At 51.9% G+C, this 23088-nt stretch overlaps 1 protein-coding gene across 1 annotated transcript in view; it reads left to right on the forward strand.

Annotated features, from left to right (window-relative positions):
* Positions 1-6222: 6222 nt before the first annotated feature.
* The window catches only part of DISP3 (dispatched RND transporter family member 3), a 56734-nt gene continuing 39868 nt past the window's right edge, over positions 6223-23088 (forward strand). The window contains exon 1 of the mRNA XM_043486149.1: positions 6223-6437. The gene's annotated coding sequence lies outside the window, so the exon portion shown is untranslated. The remainder of the gene's footprint in view (positions 6438-23088) is intronic.

Consider the following 23088-nt stretch of genomic DNA (forward strand, 5'->3'; position numbering starts at 1 on the left):
CCTCACCTGGAAATGAGGATAAGAGGATTCATATCCCATGAGGATTCACTTCACGGGGTGAGTTTAAATGGAGTAATGCATGTACGAGGCCTGGCACTCAATAAATGGTAGCCATTCATTATTATTGATGCTAATGTTAGCAGAATCCCTTGGTGCCTAAAAGGTATTTTAACTGCCTGGGCACTAAAGATCTGTCCACTAGCCTTTCCTTCCAGCTCAAGGACCCTGGCCACCAAGTTCTCTGGTACAGATTGTTCCTCGCCCTGCCCACACTGGAAGCACTAGAATAGGAGCTGGCACTGGGGCAGCCCATCAGAGCTGCACAGATTCCTGACTGGGAAAATGCCAGAAAAGCTCTTTTTTGCTGTCACTGCAGAGGCTCAGATGGAACCTGGTGGTCAGGGTTATTAAAGTTGGCCTGCCTCCTGGCGCCAGAGGGCCAGCCAGCCTGGCAGGGGAAGAGGGAGCTGCTGGCCAACTTGTGCCAGGAAGCTGAGACCAGAGGAAACAAAGGAGCCGGGAAGGGTGGGAAGACAGGGTTGGCACTGCATGCTGAGTCATACAAGAGCTCACACACGAAGAGGTGCACCAGGAGCTTGGGCAGCCCCACTGGACACTCAGAAACCCTCCCCAGGTGTAACTGAGTTGTTCTTGAGCCTCAGCACTCCTCCCGTTGCGCATCACACCACCTCCAAGTGGCCAAAATGTCTCTCATCGCTTGGCTCCTGCCTCAACAGTGGCTCAGGTGTTTGGAAGAACGGCACCAGCTACTGTCCACAGTCCTGAAACACCACTCAAAGAAAAGGGCTGCACTTGGGGACTTCTACTCAGCCTCTCCCAGGAGCTCTGAATCAGGCAATGATCTTTTCCCTCTGTGTTTGTGGTTTCTTTTACTGATGAAGAACCAGCAGACTCTAGGCTTGACTGTGTAACTGGTTTCATGTTCTTTTGGCAGTTCTATTACCTTTACCATTGCTGCCATCCACCCTCTTGAAAACTTGGGGATTCTATATTTCCTACCCACTCTACACTCATTCCCTCCACCCCCACTCTCCTGGAGGATCACAGTTAGAGGGGCTCTAGAGTTCATCTAGGCTCATGCCCTCCCTTGGAACAAGAGGCCAGAGTGAAAAGTGCAGCAAGACCACAGTATAAGTTATAGCGAATTTGGGGTCAGCCTCCAGGTCACCTAACCCGTCACCTACCTCCTTCCCCATTTCCCCACACTTCCACTCCACTGCCAAGGGAAAGAGGACCCACAAAGGCATGGAACCTCTTTCTAGGGCTCTTTCCATACAGAACACAATAGCAACCATGAATTTCCAGCTCACTCTGTGCCACTAGCTGGGCTAATGTGCGCTTCTGTGTAGCAACTCTCTCCTTGGGGAGGTGTGGCTGCTGTTGCCAGTTTACAGGTAAAGAAATGAGCTCAGAGACATGAAAGGATTTTCCCAAAGCCACAGTGCTCGTATGCAACTGAGCCAGGATTAAAACCAGAACTTTTGGGGGCATTTCTGACCTCTCCCTTTCTAGCCAGTTCTAACAAAAAACCTGCAGGGAATCTACTTAAAACCGTCAACGTGGAGGTTATACTTTTTCCTTCCACAAAATGAGACCGTCTCTGGCTAATGCCACACTGTACATATCTCTGGCAGGGTCCTGCTCTGCCCTGCCAGTGCTTCAGCCCTGCTTTGTGCACTGCCCCTCGGGATCTCAGCCCTCGCTGACTTTCACTTCTGAAGTCCTCTACTTGGTCTTCTCCAGATGCTGAAGTCAGAGCAAAGGCCCCTAGAAACATGGATGGGGAATGAGGGGACCGTCGTGTTGGGAGAGGATTATGTGGCAGCGTGAATACTGATGATGCTGTAATTGGTTCCTTCTTTCAGAGCTGGGGTGTCTGCAAGCCCAGGCTCTGGGACTAATTGTTGCAGGCAATTAATAACTTGGATTGTATTCACTCTGGCACAGGCTCCTCCTTGGAGGAGGCAGGCAAGGCTGGGAAAGGAGTGCTAAGCCTGCTGCTTGCTGGATTCTGGAGGAGGCAGGAGGGAAAGGCTGCCATCTGTCTAGCTTCCCCAGGCCCTGTCTGCAGCACCCCCACCCCAGTCTGGCCCTATCACCTTTCTCCAGGCCCCTTTTTCATCTCTTGAACTATTTGCCCTTATATCCTCTTCTCCCATAAACTCACACTCACCTCTTGAATAGAACTTCAGGGAGAAGGGGACTGGTGAGTGGAAAGGGTGTCTTGGAAGAAGCTCGAGAACTGAAACCTGGAGGCCTGGGTCCAACCCAAGCTCTTCCACTGGCTGGCTACGTGACCTTGAGTCAGAAATTCATTCACTATGAACTTGGGCATGTTTCCTGAGCTCTTTTGCATCCATTTCATCACGTGATGTGCAATCAACCTTGAAAGTCATGGAAACAGGGATTGATCATTCTATCTAGCATATGGCTCTCTAACTATATATAACTATATATATATGACTAATTATCAAATTGTTACTTATAAATCTGTGCTCCATCTCTGCTGAAAAGATAACTGCAGGCATATTATAGGCAGAATTCATTATTACTCCCACTTTGCAGTTGAGGAAACGAGTCTCAGAGAAGTGAAATGACCTGTCAAAGGCCATACAATTAATAAAAGACACATAGGAAAATCAAACTCAGATTCCTAAATCTAGAACTCTTTACAGCACAGCCCAGTTCACTTACCTCTACCCGGTGGCTTCCTGGAGAAGGTGAGATTAGAGGAAAATCCCTAATTTCTTTGGATTGGGGCCAAACTCAATGTGTTAGCAGATTGAAGAGAGAAACATGTACAAATGTGGTTACTCTATTCCTTCATGTGGGGACAAAGGAGAAACTGCTTTAATCTATCGCATATTTTAGAATAAACACCCCCATCCCTCTGAATATACTCTTCTTATCTGCTCAGCCATCTAGTGGGAGGACTTAATCTGTACATATCCCCCACCACCACCAGGGTCAGGATGAAGAAGTAAGAGGTATTATGGTCACCTGTAGGTCACTGTTGCCCAACAGGTAATAAGGAGAAGAAGCAGCAGGAGGTCGAGACGGAGGGGGAGAGAGGAGGAAGAAGCAGCTAATATTTAGAGCTTAGTTTGTGCCATGCACTGTGGTAAGTACTATTTTTGCACTGAGATGATCTCATTTAGTAAAACTTTTTATCCACTACTGTGAGATAGGTACTTTTATCATCCTCATTTTATAGATGAGATGATTAAGGCTCAGCAAAGTGAAGCGACTTTCCCAAGGTCACAGAGCTGGTAAGGGATGGAACAGAAATATGGCTTTACTGAGGATGGTGGTATCAGAGGCTGGGCTCAGAGGCCCTGCTTCAGACACGGTTGGAGAGAAAATAGAAATAAAGGGATGAGAGCTAAGGACAAAGCAGCCCTTTATGGCTCCGTCTCCTTACAAAAGAAGGCTTTTCAATTAGTCGTGAAGACAGAGAATAGGGGAAGCAGCTTATTGGCACTGAGAGGCATTTAAATCAGACCTGGAAGAACTTTCAACAGCCAGGGCTGGGGTGGGGGGGAGCGGTGCGGGCAGAGGAACATCAACCCTCATTCTCTGCAGCCTTGCAGTTGGGTGGGTCATCTGACTACTGGAGTCATCTTTAAGTAACACCTGGAGTGAAAGAAGGCTTCAGGGAGTTGCCCTGACACTGGGCAGGGATCTTTGGGTTCAGCATTCCCAGGCTCCTGTAAAGAAGCATCCTCTCCTGGAATAGAGGGAAGGGCGTCTGAGGATGAAGCTCCAGGAGGGGATTCTCATGACTTTCCACACCAGCGCCAGCTCCCGCTGCCACCACCAGTTCCACTTTATGGCAGGCATATTTCAAAGGCCCGGTTCCATTTGCATTTTTAAAACTCCGCTGATGGCCTGAGAAAATTGCATCTTTCCAGTGTTCCTGGGTACCACACTCCCCACCTCCTCCTCCACTCCACTGAGCCTCTGCCTCTGTACCTCCTGTTTGCAGAGGATCCCCCATCAAAGGCTTAGCAAACTCAGCCCCCACTGCAGATCACCTGGAGGTCCTAGAATGCCAGGGAGGGCTCTGAGGAGGTGTGACTGAGGTGGCCACGGCTGTGCCCAGCTAGACAGCATGAAGATAGGACCCAAATCTGCTAAAATTAGTTCCCAGGGACGTGAGGGCTGTGTCCCCAGGCAAGGGCTGAGGGTGGAACATGGGGTGCATCAATGTCACTCCCTGTGGACTAGTCCAACTGGGAGGAACAACAGTGCCACAGGCTTGGAAAACTTTGAGGAGGTTCCTGGAAGCAGCTGTCAAACCAGTGGAAAAGAGTAAGCCATTCACCCAGCAAAGAAAACCCTTTGCTCTCAGCTGGGCTTGGGAACACACTTTGTGTCTCCCCTAGTGCTCCCTTAAAAACAAATCTTTTACTTGTTTTCCTTCCTCCCACCCTCTCCCATGGCACTGTGTTCTCTGCCTCCCCTCTGGGATGTGGCTAGAGGGACCAGACATTTGCACGGCTGTGCTGAGTCTGTTCTTCTGTGCACATGTGTCAGATCTGGCCTCTGAACTGGGGGCTGTAACACACACACACTCTCCACTTCTCGGGAGAGGTCTCCTGTCTGCCCGCTCACAGCTCAGGGTGGCACCCTTAAAACAGGAGCTTTCCTAAACCCTAGTGTCTTCAAGGACCACTGTGAGTTCCCTGATAGCCTTGGCCAGCCTGGCAATGACTCCCACGATGATCCTGAGTACACAGGGAGTGAGTGCTGGTATAGGGACACCGGCTCGGGCCATTTGCTTTTGCATAGATGAGCTCTCAGGGCATCCAGAATCATAAATACCAATGTGTCCAGTTGGCAGTCAGCCAGTGGGTACAGCTGGAAGGCTGCACACCAGAGGGACAGAGCAGGGGTGGCAGGTGAGGAACAAACAGAAGCTCCACTCAGCCCTGTGGCATTAGAGATGCTACCAATTTGGTTGTCTTCTTTTAAAAAGAAGGGCTGTGGAATGGACATGGGTTGAGCATCTACCTGTGGGTATGGGCTCCCTGGTGCTTCATTTTAGAATTCAACCCTGTTTCTATCTGCCCCATAAGCTAGGAACTTCCTAGAGGCAGCCTGGGTTGGGAAGATACCCTGGAGAAGAAAATGGCAACCCACTCCAGTATTCTTGCTTGGAGAATTCCATGGACAGAGGAACCTGGCAGGCTACAGTCTATGGGGTCGCAAGAGTCCAGCACGATTTAGCGACTAAACCACCACCACTTCCTAGAGGCAGGGGTTGCGTTTCTCCCACCTCTGCATTTCCTGTTTTGCTCTCAGCACACACTCAGGGGATGTATGATAAACACCTGGCTCACCCCTCATACAACAGAAACAATGGCTTCCCTTCTTTCGAGCTTCAAAAAGTAAAACACCTCCAGCCCACCGCTGGGGGCTGGCAGCGGGTCCTCTTTCGAGGCATCCCCCTGCCTTGGTTGTCCCTGGGTGGCCCCAGTGCCAGTGTCCGCTGAGTATTTCTCTACTGATGGAGAGAAATGAGCCAGGCAATAAGCCTGGCCCCTTCTCCTTATGGCCGGTGAACGAGGGGTACAGGCAGATCGTGTACTAAAGCTGGAGGGAAGCCCGGTCCGGGAGCTGGCGTGGCTCTGGGCTCTGGTGCCAGAGAGGTGAATGGAGGAGGGAGGAAGGGACGGAGCCAGGAGCTGGGCTTGGCAGCTCCCTCTGGAGAGGACCTGGGGATGCCCTCTAATGTCCAGGAGGCTGGTGATCTGCCAAGACTGGGCGGACGGGGAGAAGAGTGCAGGCGGGCAGAGAGATAGGAACCTAGGAAAGCGGGCAGCGGCCGGGCAGGGGGCCGGGTCTGGGCCCTTTGCAGAGGCGAGGATTGACCCACAGGGGTCGCTGCGCCTCTCGCAGCCCCCTCCAGCGGTTTTTGGGAGCCCGGCTGTACCACCACGCGGCTCTCGCAGGGGGAACAGCAGCCACGGCGGCGCCTGGCGGCCGGCTTCGGAGACAGCAGCGCGCGGTGGAGCGCAGGCCCTCGTCGGGTACTGACGCAAAGCCCGGCGGCGCGGAGGCCTGCGGCGCCAGGGTCTTGGGGGCGGCGCGGCACCAGAGCCTGCCCCTGCACACCCCCGCGCCCGGTGGTAGGAGCCCGGACCCAAACAAAGGCGGGCGGCGAATAAAAGGCGGCGGCAGCAAGCAGAGCTCCAGGTTGCGCGCTGGGGAACGAGACGGAAACCCGGCAGTGCACCGTCTGTGCGCTCTGGAGCGGAGCAGGGAACCCCGGCCTCTCGCGGCTCTTAAAAGCTTCTCTCTGCGACTCCCGCGACGGGACAAGTCCGCACGGCAAGGTGGCTGCAGCCCTGGGCCCCTCCGGTGCGCCTCCCTCCCGCGCCCGCGGCTCAACCAGCTCAGCTTGGCCAGCCGAGGTGAGTGCGACGGCCGGTGGGCACCATCCGGCTCGGAGCTGGGGAATGCATGGCTCGGAACGGGGGCGGTGTCATCCGCGCTGCCCCCACCCCGGCCTGCGCGGGTCTGTATGTGAAGTTCTCCCGCTGTCCAGCCAGGCTAGGAGGAGGGCCTCGGACCCTCCGGGAAAGCCGGTTGGTGGGGGGCAGAGCCCAGAGCTAGCCCTCGCCCCTCGCGGCCGAGCTCCAACTCCGCACCAACTCCCCACGGGACCCGAGCACCAGCCAGGTTTACGTCCACAAACAGCGAGGCTTCCGACCTCTAGTCCCCGCGGGAGTACAACTGATTCCGAAAGTTAATCATCAGCCTGAAGCCGCCGGGGATCAGGCTCTCACCCCAGTTGGAGCTCACGAAGGGGGTTGGGAAAGGTTAATGACCTCCTTTCCATCCACTTTCTGCCAGAGCGCACTCATGCTCTCGGCGGGACATTCCCGGAGTCCTCGGGCCCAATTAAACTGGCCACAGGTCCAGCCCGGAGCGCGGGAGCTCTGTGGCACACCTGACGGGCGTTGGAAGCTGAGCGCGAGAGGGTTTGCGGTCCCTGCCGAGAACGCTAGTGAGGGTGGAGATGGGGTAGGCAGCTGGGCCGTGGTGGTGGAGCTGAGGGCCTGGGAAAGATTCTCGGCGCGAGTGGCGCCCACTCTTGTGAGCCAACCCCGCCGTGGGAGAACTTTTCCCAACTCCCCGGGAGGCCCTCAGCTGGGCTAGGAAGGCGCCTCCTAGTCCTTTCCTCTGCTCCTTCTGCTGCACGGTTTGACCCCAGGTTCCTCTTGAGCCTGGGCGCAGGTCCCGCCCGTACAGGCCCGGTGTCAGTACGGCGGACAGCGCCTGGAGGCGGCCTTGGAGACTCACAACCCCGCTTCGCGCGCCCACGGACCCAGGCATACACCAACGGAGAGTCCATGCACACATGCACACCCGCATCTACCCTCACATCTACCCACAAACCACACACCTGCAAACAATCCACGCACAGATTCATAGTCCACTCACGCAATGTACATCCACCCACACTCCACACAGTCCTCACACACAGGGAAGATCCACCAGCACGTGGACACACACATTTTCTCACAAGCACCAGCAAGCGGAGAAATGTCTTCACTCAGGTCCTGCTGTTTCCGGACATCTAAGCCTCAGACTCCAGATCTCACCTCTGGCTACTCACAGGGATGCCCAGCGATCACAGGCTCCTTCCTGCAGACACAGCCCCCCATCCCCACCCCACAAATGCACACACACCCTTTGGGGGAAAGCAGCAGGTCACAAAGCATGCTCTCCCCTCCCCCCTCCCCCAGTGCAGACCTGGTCAGGAACCAGGGCATCTGCTGAATGGTGGGAGTAACCTGGCCCAGTGGAAGCTGCAGAGGAAGCCCAGCCTTACAGAATCCTGGTACTGGGTTCAGAGTCCATTTTGCTCAGCTCACCACCTTCATGCCTGCTCCCCTTTCTCACTCCAGACAAAGCTCCTGCAACCAAGGTCCACACCCCGTCTCCCTGCATCATTCTTTGTTTGCACTTTCTGTCTCTTTGTTTCCGTGTTCTGTTCTCCTTCCCTGTGTTTATCCACCCCCACCCCCACCACCGCTCCCTTTGTCTTTCCCAATTCCTCTTTCCCAGCTGCCTTCACTCTCTCCTTAACTTTCCTGCAACCTGGGCCTGATCCAGTCAGTCTTTGCTCCAATGCGGAAACACCTGGCCCTTAGGGGGAGCTGAGTCCATTCTCTAAGTGGACTCCATGCCCCCATATCTCTGACCCCCCTCCCCATGGGGAGTTCTGCTCCCTCCCCAAGGAAATCCCCAGGGTCAGACACCCCAGATCCCTCTCAGTCTCCAAGGGGCCAGGATTCTTCAATTCTGGAATCACAGCTGCTGCTGCTGCTAAGTCACTTCAGTCATGTCTGACCCCATAGACGGAGGAATCACAACAAGTCCCGTAAAATCCAGAAACTGAGCTGAGAGAGGAAGAGTCCACGTGAAGTGGTGGAAGGAGTAGAAGTAGGGGGCCAGTCCTAAACTCAGCTTGGCCACAGGCTCCCATTGTGTCCCTGCGCAAATGCCCTTCTCTGAGCCTCAGGCTTCCCCATCTGTACAAGGACAGGGCTGGTTGAGGTGACCTTCAAGCGTCCCAGTTTGGCCCTAATAATGTGGGCCACTGATGTTTCTCTGAGTTTCTTGAGTATGGGTGGGACTGAAAATTATGATTCTAACCCCAGACTTTATGGTACTTTCCCCCTTCCTCAGAGCATCCACCACCAGTGAAGGCATTCTGTCCCCTGAGCAACAGATGTAGGACCAGAGATGGCAAGTAACATTCATGAGGTCACACCACTGAAGTGCCAAGCATTGTTTCTACTGTCACTTTATCCTCTGCATAAACCCCTGGTTCTGCTGGTGGAAGATTAGTGAATGAATGAATGAATGAATGAGTAAAAAAGTCAGGACTAAAACCTGGATCTCCTGACCCTCAGGATCTTGGAATTTTGGTTTAAACCCTTTTCCCTGATAGTTTTGGAGAAGGAAATGGCAACCCACTCCAGTATTCTTGCTTGAGAAATCACATAGACAGAGGAGCCTGATGGGGCTACAGTCCTTCGGGTCACAAAAGAATAGGATACAACTTAGTGACTAAATGACAACCCTCATCCCCTCTTTTCCACTGACACTCGCCTGGTCACTCAAAGGCGGATGGAATTGTCTGAGACCCTTCCTCCCTTAAGGCAGACTCTAGACTGGTTGCAAATGACCACAGAGATGGGACTGACTAGCTGGGAGCAGCTTTAGAGCCTATGCCTTGTGGGTAGAGGCTTGGCTGTCAGCTCCAAGTCCCAAAGACTCTACCAAGTAGGCTGTCTGTGGGCAGCTGGCCAGGATCTGCAGCCGGGAGGGAAGACAGTCATCTCTACCATTTGGCTGAGCAACCCCTTCTCACAGCCCCATGAGCTGGGGACTGCAAAAATCACCTTTACAGACGCGCAAAGCGAGATGCTGAAAGATGAGGTGGTTTCCCTAAGGGCAATCAGCAAGCCCACTCTTAGTCATAAAAATAGGCACCCCCAAATGGTGGTGGTGGTGGCAGTCATTGATACTGATGTTATTGGTATTGATAATGTTGTTAGCTTTATGATGATTAGAAACTCTGATTTGGCTATTTAGTCCCCTTTACCCCCTCCCCTCTTTTCTCCCCACCTAAACCTCTTACATTCTTCCCCCACCCACATATGGAGAAGCTGAGGGCTGGGATGGTGAGGCAGGGGTATCTGATCGCCTGTTACTCTCAGCCAAGGCAGAGGGCTCATCATTTGAAATCTTCCTCCTCTTGCCCACCCTCCCCCCACTTGAGCGTGTCTCCTGCCAGAGAAGCCTGGAGCGGTGTCAAAGTCTGTCAAAACACCCCTGCGAGCTGGGTTCCAAATGCAAAGCCCAGGGAAAATAAATAAAGAGGGCAGTGTTGGCCCGAAATAGAAACACGCACCAACTCACAAATACGCATGTTTTCCAAAAGTCGCATTTCACAGGCAAGACAGTGCGATGCATGCTCCAGCTGCTCGACTAAGGCTAGAGGCAGGGATGCTGCCAGAACTGGTCCAGAAAAGGTGGCAGAGCCTCCCGCAGTGAGCTCAACTCTCTGCCTGGCCATGGGGGAGACCAGACGGCTGCTCCCGCTCCGCACCAGCTGGAAGGTAGATGGGTGGGAGGACTGTGATGGATGTGTCTGTGGTAGTCAGGACTCTTTGGAAATGAGCACCAAAGAGGACTGATGGCCTTGCTTCCTCTGCTTTACAGTGGGCGCGGCAGACTTGTAATAGCAGTCCCGATAATAATAACTGCCTTTCGTTGAGTATCTACTGTGTGCCACATGCTAAGTGTTATACTCGATCTGTCTCAACCTCACAACAATCTCATGGCATATGGATTGTTATCCCCATTTAATATGTGGGGAAACCAAGGTTCAGAGAAGTGAAGAGGTTTGCTTAAGGCAAACCTAGAAGGGGCTAACTTGGGGTCAGATTTTCATCTGCATGAACCAAGAACCCCTATTTTGTCCAGTACCCTGCATTGTTTTAGGGCTTCCCTGGTAGCTCAGCTGGTAAAGAATCCACCTGCAATGCAGGAGACCCTGGTTTGATTCCTGGGTCGAGAAGATCCACTGGAGAAGGGATAGGCTACTCACTCCAGTATTCTTGGACTTCCCTGGTGGCTCAGCTGGTAAAGAATCCACCTGCAGTGCGGGAGACCTGGGTTTGATCCCTGGGTTGGGAAGATCCCCTGGAGAAGGGAAAGACTACCCACTCCAGTATTCTGGCCTGGAGAATGCCATGCATAGTCCATGGGGTTATAAAGAGTCGGACACGACTGAGCAACTTTCACTTTCTTCCTGCATTGTTTCTGCTATTCATTCAATATATATATAGTCAAGAAACCCACGAATGTGATGGTTTTCAAAAGAATGTAGATTCCTCTGCCGGTTGGGTCAGGTGTAAGGGTGGAGTTTAGCTTTGGCCATCGTAGGCTCGGTACTCAGGGCTTCTGGACTGGGGCTGGGACTGGGTCTTAACCTTTACATCTTGGACTCTGTCCCCAACCATGAGAGCCCAGGCCTGTCTGCCTGGGGGATGGGCTCAGGCAGGAGCCCCACTGTGAAGCCTGGACTATGAAAAACGATTTAACTCCATAAGAGATTAGGGCTGCAAGAGGTGTCGTAGATGGGGAGTTACATCAGAGAGGGTTAGTGAATTGCCCAGCATCACACAGCGTGTTGGCAGAGCCTGAATCTCAGAATCCCAGGCTTGTGTGCCATGTGGCCAGGCTAGACTCCTTGAGTGTGTGGGAAGCATCCAGTGAAGGGGATTGAACAGGTGCAGGCAGTTAACGTAACATTCCCCTTCCAAGCACAGAGGTGAGATGCAGCTGGTTTTCACTGCCAAGTCTTCTGCTCCACATCCCCCCAGATATCAGGACTAACCCTGCTGACCTGCCCAGGTGCCTGCATTCATCCATGTGAACAACGGCACCGGAAGGTACAGAATATTTGCCACATGCCAGGCACTCTGCTAAAAGCTTTGTTGTTGTTTAGTCACTAAGTCATGTCTGACTCTTTTGCAACCCCATGGACTGTAGCCCTACAGGCTCCTCTGTTCATGGGATTTCCCAGGAAGAAATACTGGAGTGGGTTGCCATTTCCTTCTCCAGGGCATCTTCCCAATCCAGGAACTGAACATGAGGCTCCTGCATTGGCAGGCGGATTCTTTACCTCTGAACCACCAGGGAAACTTGTCATGGGCTAATTGATGTAATCCCCACAACAACCCTGGAGGTAGGTATGCTTATTCTGCTTTTCAGTTGAAGGACCCAGGCTTGAGACGTTGACTTACTTGCCCAAAGCCACACAGCTAGGAAAGAGGCAGATGGAGCCCGGCAGAGGCCGCACTAGCTGGTTTATTCTGGTGGTGAGAGGGAGAAGGTTTGAAATCAAAGTCATGGGGAAGGAGGAACTGATGGGCAGCAGCAGGCTATTTATGTTATACCTCCAGGCCTTGTCATGCTTGCTGGCATTAGTGCTGGCAGAAGCTGAGCCTCTGCCAAAACCTGGAAGGAAGAAGCCCAGCAGAGGGTCCTGGGACCAGTTCCTGGGATATTAGTGAAGTGGAGGGTCTGAGTATGTTTCTCCTTGAATTCAAGGGAAGGAGCCTGCTAGGCATGTGGGACCCCTGTAGACACCCTTAGTTCTGACATTCTGCTTTCTCTCCTTGCTCCTCCCTCTGAGGAAATTTGGAAATTTCCCCTGGGAAATTTGGAAAGGGCCATTGGGTAGAGATTAGGGTCTTGCTTTATCAGTGAACTTGACCATTGGGAATGAGGAGGTGGTGGGGACAATGGGAAGGACTGGCTTGAATTTAGATGCCAGCAGGTGCCATCCAAGTCTCTTATAGGAAGCATTCCTTGGAATTAGGAAATGATGACCTGGGAGACAGTGTCCAGAGGCTTAAATCTCCTCTACCAGAAAAAGCCTTCTCCTTAATACCCCATCCCACAAGTGTCTACCTGTGCACCCCACTGTGTGCCAGGCATGCAGAAGTGGAACAACTTCAGTCTCTGTCCTTGCAGAGCCCACCAGAGTCTCCCAGGCCTGCCCCAACATCCCCTGCCTCGACTCAGGCAGATGGGTAGGTGAGAGCTCACCCAGGTACCCCAGCAGAAGTGGAAGAGGGACCCAAGCATCCTTTGGGGCTCAGAGAATGTGATCCAGGCAAGTGGTCGCTTCACAGTGAGAAGGAAATTTCCTGTGAGTGGCATCTGGGTGCCCTCCCCGGCTTGATGTCTTGGTGGGAGAGGGGGTGTGGTAGTGAAAGCTCATTCCCACCCAGCCATCTGCTCGAGGCATCCAATACACATACTGGCACCTGGATGATGCGTCCTTTGCCAAACCTTGTTAATGGAGGAGACATGACTGCCAGCTGGAAGCCACTCCTATCATGAAGGAGAATGTGGTGATCTTGTTGTCTCAGGGGAAGGCAGCTTAAATGGGGCTCAGAGTTTGGAACGGTTGTAGCAGACTGGTGTTCCTAGGATGTTTGGGGGAGGAGTGTTTCACCCCCTTCTCCCCATGGTATCGGCCTTTGCACTGTCCTGGAGGATTTCTCCTGTTCTTAGTTGGGAGAGTTCTGCAGGGTGACCACCTGGTGATAATGACAATTATAATAATGGCCAACATATTTTGACTGTTTACTGCCTGCCAGGCCTAGGGCTTTGTAGGTATTACCTTAGTGCATCCTCACACCTGCTCTATGAGATGCAGGGCTGCTGCTGCTGCTACTAAGTCACTTCAGTCGTGTCTAACTCTGTGTGACCCCATAGATGACAGCCCACCAGGCTCCCCTGTCCCTGGGATTCTCCAGGCAAGAACACTGGAATGGGTTGTCATTTCCTTCTCCAATGCGTGAAAGTGAAGTCGTTCAGTCGTGTCTGACTCTTAGCGACCTCATGGACTGCAGCCTACCAGGTTCCTCCATCCATGGGATTTTCCAGGCAAGAGTACTGGAGTGGGGTGCCACTGTCTACTCCAGAGATGCAGGGCTAGGTCTCTTCAATTGTGTCCTACTCTTTGCTGCCCTATGGACTATAACCTGCCAGGCTCTCTTGTCCATGGGATTCTCCAGGCAGGAATATTGGAGAGGGTTGCTGTGCCCTCTTCCTAGGGGGTCTTCCCAACCAAGAGATCAAACCCAAGTCTCTTAGGTCTCCTGCATTGGCAGGCGGGTACCTTTCCACTAGTGCCACCTGGGAAGCCTTGCTCTGTGAGATAGCTACCATTATTATTCTATTTTAAGGATGAGAACTGTGAAGAACAGAGACTAAAGAGATTGCCAGTAAGCCTCAGAGACAGGACTCAAACTGAGGCAAGCTGGACTCAGTACCATGATCATGACCACCATAAAATGACTGAGGCTCACACTTTGGCCTTGATTTGGGTCCTTGCAGATGGGTAGGACTGAAATCAAACTACCTTTTGGATCCTTCAGTAATCTGGGTAGTTTGTACCTGTGGGCTCGGGCTGAGTCCTGGTTGACAGGGTGACATGAAATGACCATTTGCTCCTTGATGGCCAACTCACTGAACGGATCACTTTTCAGAGATCCAGATGCAGGCAACATCTGGCAGACTGGCAGGGTTATTCTGGCTTTCATCCAGAAGTTTCCCCTTTTCATCCCATGTCGATACAGCTGGGACTTGCATCCCTCTGGACATAATCATATGTGCGAACTTTCTGTTTGAAGTATTGTTTGCTGGTTTTTAAAACATCATCTTGTGACTTCACAAAGGCAGGATGTTGGTTTTTGGCTCTTCTCTGCAATCCGGGCCTGAGAGGCATTCAGCTAAGCTAGAGAGAAGTCAGGCTTTGATTTCTCAGCAGCCAGAGGGGAAAAAAAAATCCTTTCCTTCTCCAACCGGAGAAGCTGGGACGAGACTAGCTGCAGAAGGGCATTACAGGTTAGTAGTTGCTGCATGTTCCCTGCAAGGGTTCCTGACTTGGTGACCTGCTCTTCCAGAGGCTTTGAGTGGGTGATCTCAGAGTAATGGAGTTAGGAATTTGTGATGAATAGGGATGTGTCAGCTGAGGGCACTCTTGGGCATTAATGAGTGTGAAAATAAATCTGTGGTGGGAAAGTTCCTGGAGCCTTGGGGAGGAAAGGAGTTCAAGACGTCCCAGAGTGAAGATAATGATGGTTTAACAGAAAGTCCTTATAGCAAGCACCAATGAGTGAGCAAATGAGGACGATGAATGAATGAATCAGTGAATGAATATGTAAATGTGTTCATGATAAGTGGGGCTGATGGACTTTGACCTTGGCTTGGATTTGGCAGGATCTGACCCCAAGTACTGACAAGGCAAAGAATACTGTTCTTGTCCACAGGAAGACCCTTCAGCTCAGGATTAGGCAGAGGGAGTCTGTCTGAATCCTTGAACCTTGCCCTCTCACTACACACCCCGCCCCCACCCTGTTCTGCAGGACCCTCTGACCCCTGGGCTCCTCTAGTTCCCAGCTGTGGCAAGGACTGGAACTCAGGAGACTGCAAAGCTGATGGAGGCTGCAGCCCCAGCACCCCCGAAAGTCTGCAGCTCTCTTCACCTTCCCAACTGCTCCCCCAGCCCTGAGACAGCCCATTTTCTCTGTTATCACAGTTCTGTGTCCTGGCTTTTTGGGGACTCCAAAGTGAGAGAACTAGGAAATAACTGAAATCTCATTTGGTCCAGCCCTCCCATTTTACAGAAGGGCAAACTGAGGCTCACGAAGGAAGAAAGACTAGTCCCAGGTCACGAGTGAAAAGGAGACTGATCCCTGTTATTGTGGGAGGACTTGAGGAAGGTTCCTGTGAGACCTGGGATAACACTGCACCATTGAGTGGGGTTGGAGGGGGACAGAAGGGGCTGGAGATTCTGAGGCTTGGGTGACTTTGTCAGGTTTTTCCTGGCCTCTGGTGCTAGGAGCAGCAGTTCTGAGTTCCTGGGACCTTGAGTCTCCCAAATGTTTCATGGGAGAGGCAGCAGAGTTGGGGAGAGGTGCTACTTGGGGGTCTGCTCTCATCTTGGACCCTCTGCTCCAGCAGCTCATCTCCAGCCCTCCATTCCTGCCTCCACAGGCAGCTGCACCATCACGGCAGGTGGGCTGAGGGCCCGCATCAGACCCTCCCCTCCCACGCTGCCAGGGCCTCTGTGCTGGTCCCAGGTGTGGAGGGTACCAAGTGTACCTCCCTCCCCACTATATGCACCTGAGCTGTCAATCAGCAGGGTAGCCAGGAAGCCCTTCCCCTGTACAGGCACGGAATGTATGTTTCCATCTGGACACCCAAGATGGACACATGGACAGAGGAGCCTGGGGCTACAGCCCCTCGGGTTGCAAATGGTCAGACACAACTAAAGGGACAGCACACGCACCCAAGATGGTGAGGTTGGGTGTCAGCCCGGGGTGCTTTTTCTCTCCTCCCTTCCCTGGAGCCAGGGTTGTGCCTGTGGTCAGAATGACTCCTGGGGACAGACACTGGGGTGGAAGGTGGGGGGATATGCGCCTGCACCAGTGGAGATTGGGAAGGCTGACTCTAGAACTCTTGAGAGTTTTCCAACATGTGAGACTCAAAACCTAATATAGTGAGATTGGGACTGAGCTTATCAGAAATCATGTTCAAATATCTCCCTTTACTTCTTTTAGCCTCAGTTTTCTTGTTTGCAAATTGGAAATAGTTCCTGAGACGAGAAAACCTGTGTGAAAATCATCTACAAGCTGTAAGTTGCTGCAGAGATGCAGCATCGTTCAGTCCCTCAGGATGAGAGGATCAAGGTCAGGATCAAGGCTGGGAACGTGAGTGCCCCGGCGGTTGCCAGTATCTCCTTGATGTGCGCTTTCATCGGGTGCTGGCCTCCTGGGCTTTCCCCAAACCCTGGCAGCAGGGGCTAGGGGTGCCCCCAGTGCTCAGAACGGGAGGTTCCTCCTAAGGTTCCTCACTTTCTTTCTGAGCCATGAGGCTGGGGGTAGAGCCCCTTCCTAGAACTCCATCCCTAACTAGATGTAGTGTCCCCCATTCCCTGCCATGGGTTTGAGTACTTTGCAGTGTCTGCTTGCTTTCAGCTTTCAATTTACCCTTAAGCTTCTCTTTCATGGTATGGGGCCAAGAAGAGTCTTTGCAGTGTCCCCAGACCCACAGATGAGATCTGGGTGTGTATGGTTGGGGGAAGACGGGGTAGTGGTCTCTGGAGCTTTCCCCAGAGCTAGGAACTGGCAGGTTACCACCTACTATGTCCCAGCAAAGCTGACGGCATCCAGCCAGCACAAGTTATTTGGCCTTTCCTGCTTCTTGGCTTGATGTTTTTTCAGGACCCCACAGTGTGCCCCCACCCAGTTATACATTAACTTCTGAATAGGGATGAAGGGGACCCCCCTCTCCTCTCTCTGCCTCCCCGTCTTGGGCAACAGCTAAGAATCAGAGGGTTTAGAGAGCATTTCTCCCTACCCACCATCTGACAGACAGGGGACCACCCATCCAGAAATGTTCAGTCACTTGTTCTAGGTAACGCAGCAGGCTGGTGGCAGGGCAGGTCCCACTGCTCCCGCCCCAGGACCCATCCCCTGCTGACACCTTCTCCCGTGTCCCTGAGCTTCAGCTCACAGGAAGTGCTGGCTGGAGCTGGAAAGGAGACACAAGGGGAATTGTTTTACATATTTGTTAATCGGGTCTGAGAGAGAGAGAAGGGCTCTGAGCTCATCAGCCAGGAAGGAATCCAATTTGGCTTTTATGGCCATGGTTATTAGTTGTATTTTGTGGGGATCTTTTTATTTTTTATTAATCCAGCAGTCTGGGGGCTGGGGAGCCGACTGGTTGCTGGGCCCCACGGGCCCTCCTGCTCTCTCGGAGTTCCAGGCAGCAGCCAGGGGGAGAGGTGGTGGAAACAGCAACCTCAACAGTTGGGTCCAGGCATGCAGTGGGGGTTTTCAGGAACCTTCTGATCCTTCAGGTGAGGGGTGTCTGGGGGCCTGGCTGTATTTCACAGCTTCTGTAAGTATTGCTGGTTTTATTAAGCTTTTATTGCCTTTTTCTCAGAGATGCAAGACTGCTTGGTGGGCAGGCCTGGTAGGTCTGGGCCTTAAGGCCTGAGCTGTGCAGGCGGAACAGAGTGGGGAGGGAGGGACAAGAGTGGGTCAGTGGGTGAGATACTCTGAACAGTGGAGCTCAGTGGCTGAAAGGACGGGCTCTGACTTGGGCCTGCAGAGGCTCAGATCTCAGCCCCGCTCCTGAAAACTGCCTTACAGAACTGAGGCTGGGTCAGATGAGGAGTCCACAAGCAAAGCACCAGTGCCAGCACACAGCAGCACTTGGTGCTGTGCCAGCCCCTTGCACAGGGTCTTCTATTTTCTTTTGCTGCCTGGACCCATCAGGAAGAGCTGGATGGCAGATCTGAATGCCATCATTTCTTCCCTCCCATGGCCAGAGGAAGGGGCATTTGGTTGGAGGACTGAGTCCTGGCCAGAGATCCAGGAGCCTAAGTCCATCCCCAGAGCTGGGGGCGGGCAGGACAAGCCTGAGGAGAGGCTAGTGTGAGCCCCAGAAGGGGGAAGGCCAAAGGCAAAGTCATCTGATGGAGGAAGCCACTGGGAAGGTGGCCAAGGCAGCAGGGTATTGCACAGAATAGTCCTGAACCACCTACAAAAGAATCATGTGGGAGGTGGTGTAAATGCAGGTCCCCAGGTACCACCCCCTGAGCATCTGATTGATGGGATCTAGTGCCTGGCCCAGGAGTTTGCACTTTAACAAGCCTGCCCGGCTTCTGATCCATATTAAAGCCTGAGGCTGATGTGTGTGTGTGTGTGCATGTTAAGACACTTCTGAAGTGAAGTGAAATCACTCAGTCGTGTCTGACTCTTTGCGACCCCGTGGACTGTAGCCCACCAGGCTCCTCCATCCATGGGATTCTTCAGGCAAAAATACTGGAGTAGGTTGCCATTTCCTTCTCCAGAGGATCTTCCCAACCCAGGGATTGAACCCAAGTCTCCCGCATTGCAGGCAGATGCTTTAACCTCTGAGCCACCAGGGAAGTCCCAAGACACTTCTAGTCATGTCCAACTCTTTGTGACCCTATGGACTATAGCCCGTCAGGCTCCTCTGTCCATGAGATTCTCCAGGCAAGAATACTAGAGTGGGTTTCCATTTCCTCCTCCAGGGGATCTTCATAATCCAGGTAGGGATTGAACACTCCTGCATAGGCAGGCAGGTTCTTACCCACTAGCACCACCTGGGAAGGAGGGCTGATGTAGCAAAGAATGAGTCAGTTCTAGCTGACTTGCCAACCTGCCCATGCACATGGGCCAGGTTTGGGGCACTTCTCATCTTTGAGAAGTGACTTCTCATCATGACTGTGACTCAGCAAGCAGGGTGTCACCACCCCATTTTACAGATGAAGAAACTGAGGCTTGCCCAAGGCACTCAGCTAGTAGCAGAGCCAAAGTTTGAACTCAGGACTGTTGCTGCCGTTTCCCCAAAAAACCAGGCCCTGGTGCTTAGTTCCAGACATCCCTCCTTCTGTTGGGGGACCTGTTCTGTTCCACTGAGCCCACCAGAGAGAGAACACGTGGAATGGGGGAAACCTAGGCTGTTGTGACAATTAATGTTGGTTTCTCTGGTGCTGGTATGTTTCCCCGGGTGATATATTGATGTGATCAAAGCTTGTTTGCCTGATATATATTGAGCTGTTGGGCTTACGAGTCAGTACCCGCAGTTTCTTCACCAGCTGTCAGCCTGGGGAGCCCAGCCGTCCTTCATATGCTCCATCTTTGCAGCCTGCTCTTCTCTGAGAAATGAGGGGTCTGGACAGGCTCCCCCTAGAGCCCCCCTCCCAACCCTCTTCCCTCTCCCACCCCCACCTGGGCTCACAATAAATAAGCCCAGATTTTCTTTGGGGAAGAAGCAGTTGCTCTGAGTTTCCTGCCCTCTGCTGGCACATTTAGCCAATGAGGATGGTGTTTCTTGGGGGGCAGGAGGTCTGATGGGGAGTAAGTAGGTGCAGGTGTTTGCTTCAGCTGCAGCCGCAAAGCCAGACTTCTTCAGGGCTGGGGCAGGGAGGATGGGGGTAGTAGATTTAGGGTCTTAGGGGAGGGGCTCAGAAAGTCACCCAGCCACACTCTTTCTTCTGTGGATTTGGAGGACCTTTGCTAGCTCTGTTCCCATTTTTGTCTAAGATTCTGGGTAGGACTTGGGGCTTCTTGAGAGAAGTTTCTAGGAGGGTCATAGGATCCAGCTGCTACAGTGGGGCTCCCTGCTTCACTCACACTTTCCCTCTAGGGAAATTATATTAGTGAGTGTTCTTCAGAGAAGCAGAACCAATAGGATGTAGGTTAAGTAATTAGGTAGGTAGGTAGTATTAGTTGCTTAGTTGTGTCCGACTCTTTGCGACCCCATGGACTACAGCCTGCCAGACTCCTCTGTCCATGGAATTTTCCAGGCAAGAATACTGGCGTGGGTTGCTATTCCCTTCTTCAGGGAATCTTCCCTGCCCAGGGATTGAACATGGGTCTCCTGCATTGCAGGCAGATTCTTTAACATCTGAGCCACCAGGGAAGCCCCAATAGGTAGGTAGGTAGGTAGGTAGGTAGGTAGGTAGGTAGAGGGATAGAGAAGTTGAGACTTCAAGGTCTGCAGTTGGCAAGCTGGGACCCAGGAGAGCTGATGCTGTAGTTCCAGTCTGTTTTCAAAGGTCTGAGATCTAGGAGAGCTGGTGATGTAACCTCCCATCTGAAAGCCAGCAGACTCGAGACCCAGGAGGAGCCAGTGTTTCAGTCTGAGTTTGAAGGCTGGAAAAAACCAATGTCCCAGCTCAGGCAGTCAGCAGGGAGCATTCCCTTTCACTCAGCCCTTTTGTTCCATTCACATCTTCAGCTGATTGGATGGGGCCCACCGCGTTAGGGAGGATCATCTGCTTTACACAGTCTGTACATCCAGAATCATGTTTGGTCAGATGCATGGCATCCCATGGGGCTTTCCAGGTGGTGCTAGTGGTAAAGAACCTGCCTGTCAATGCAGGAGACATAAGAGACATGCATTTGATCCCTGGGTTGGGAAGATTCTCCTGGAGGAGGCCATAGCAACACACTCCAGTATTCATGCCAGGAGAATCCCATGGACAGAGGAGCCTGGCGGGCTATAGTCCATGGGGTTGCAAAGGATTTGAAGCGACATGGCTGAAGTGACTTAGCATGGACACACTGGCATCCCATGGCCCAGTCAGGGTGACATGCAAAATTAACTGTCACACCCATGCTTTCCTTGAAGGGAAAGCCAGGCTTCCAAGACTGCTGGAGCCTTCCTTTGCATCATGCCCTGAGCTGCCTGAAACCTACCAAAGAGTGAATTGGTGAGACCTGTGTGATTCCACGTCTTATGGGGATGTTGCAGTCTTACTAAAAGGCAATGGGTTTCTTCAGTGAGAACCGACACCTCAGTTCTAAAGGAACTCCAAGGCTGCTTGGAATGGTAAACAGAACACAGGCTTTGGGATTGGTAGACCTGAGGTTCGAATGCTAGTTCCACCCCTTATTAAGCTTTGTGACCACAAGAGAGTCACTTAACCTCTATGATTGTTTATTACTCTGTAAAATGGGGAACTTATAAAGCCTGCCCTGTGGGGCTGATATATGAGAGAGGGTGTTTGCACACAGTAGATGCACAGCTAATTATGTTACGATTCTCTTCCTGGGTGTCAGTTTCTGTATTGAGCTGGTTGGACTTTCAGCTTCACTCTATCTGTGTGATTTTGACCCAGTTCTGCCATCATGTCTGCAGTGAATCTGCAGCCTCCCTGCCTGAGATGGAGTATCCAGGTCTCTGAGAACAACCTGGAATTCTGGATGGCAGGCACATAGCTGGGGCACATAGAGGGTGGCAGACTCTCAGAAGATGGGGTATTAGGATTTAGGATAGTGGCACCAAGGAGGGAGCAAGTCCTCCTCTTTCCTTTCATCTTTCTCCCACCTCAAATGAGCTGAATTCACCAAAGGGGAGATCCATAACCAGGGAGTGGAGAAGGGTACAATGTCCCCCCTTCAGCACATCCGGATAAAATGGAGCTGTTCAACTCAAAATATCTCATTTTGAATTTCTGCCCGAATCTCTCAGCCCAAGAGTAAGAGAATCAAAAACCCCAAGATGTTTTCAAGGACCAGGGAGGCAAAACACCCCGAGACAAGAAGAAAAAGCTGATTAACTCCTAATTGCCGTTAAATTATATATACATATACGTGTTTTAAGTCGAATCTGCATGGCTAATGTGATTTTTTGATTACATTTTAATAGTCTGGCTGGGATGGGGGAATGAAGAAGGAAGGGTTCTGTCACCCTTCGCCATAAGGAGGGAAGTTGTAAACAGGGATACAGGCAGGCTTGGGGGTGGGTCCACAGCCCTGGGAGCCTTTCTGGAGAAGAGCAGGGCGCAGCAGGGGGCTGGGGATGTCTTTGAGGCAATACCGCTTCCCACCCTAAGTCCCATTCTGTCCAGATGGGGAAGTCCATCTGCCTTGTGACTTGACAAAGGCCTCTTTTCTAGGCCTTAAAAACAGCTTCCCTGTCTTGGCTCTGGGTCCCCATGTCATCTTCCCCAGGCCTAGTTGTTCTCTTGGACTGCCCAAAACTCTCCCCCGCCACCCCTGAATTTGGTGATGGGGCAGATAGAGCACTCCTTTGAGCCAAGGGCCCTAACTCAGCCACTGTAACATGAACTTGAGGGGACTTCCCTGGCAGTCCAGTGGTTCAGACTTCACCTGCCAATGTAGGCGGTGCGGGCTTGATCTCTGGTTGGGGAGCTAAGATTCTACATGCCTCATGGCCAAAAAAAATCCATAACATAAAACGGAAGCAATATTGTAACAAGTTCAGTAATGACTTTTAAAATGGTCCACACCAAGAAAATCTTAAAAAGAAATACAACCTTGGATAAGACTGTTTGCTGGGCTTCATTTCTAAGCTGTGAAATGAAGGAGTTGGACCAGTGCTCTGAACCCTTCTGGGTCTGATAAGCCAGGATCTCCTTCCTGGTCATTTTAAAGACCCACCCCCTGTCCATCTCAGGGGAACAGAAGACTCCACAGTGACTCACTCACTGGGCATTTACCACCTCCTGCTCTCCCTAGGTCCTTCTGCTTTCTACCCAAGGTCTCTCTTGCTGCAATGCTCCTTGTTTCTCTTCTTGGAGGACAGAGCCCCACCTCCTCCCATGCCTATTATAGTAACTCCTCAAAGAGTTGAAGGCTGTTAGCAAAATCCCTTCTACACACATATACACATGTTCTATTTTAAACATGTTTTTAAATAACATTTTTTTTATAATTCTAAAAGGCAGGCTGTACCTGATCATTGTAGAAATATTGGAAAGAGACAAGTATAAAGAAGAAAATAAAAATCACCCATAATCCTCCTAGTCAGAGATAATCACTATTAATGGGTTTTTTAAAATGCATATATATGATTTTTTTTTCCTGTTTTAAAATTGGGATTAGGCTGCAAATGTGGCCTTGGCTTGCCTCAGGCTTGGCCCTTGAAACTGGACCAGCTTCTTTGTCTCCAAGGCTC

Source organism: Cervus canadensis, chromosome 13 (assembly GCF_019320065.1).
Source record: "Cervus canadensis isolate Bull #8, Minnesota chromosome 13, ASM1932006v1, whole genome shotgun sequence".
Taxonomy (NCBI): domain Eukaryota; kingdom Metazoa; phylum Chordata; class Mammalia; order Artiodactyla; family Cervidae; genus Cervus; species Cervus canadensis.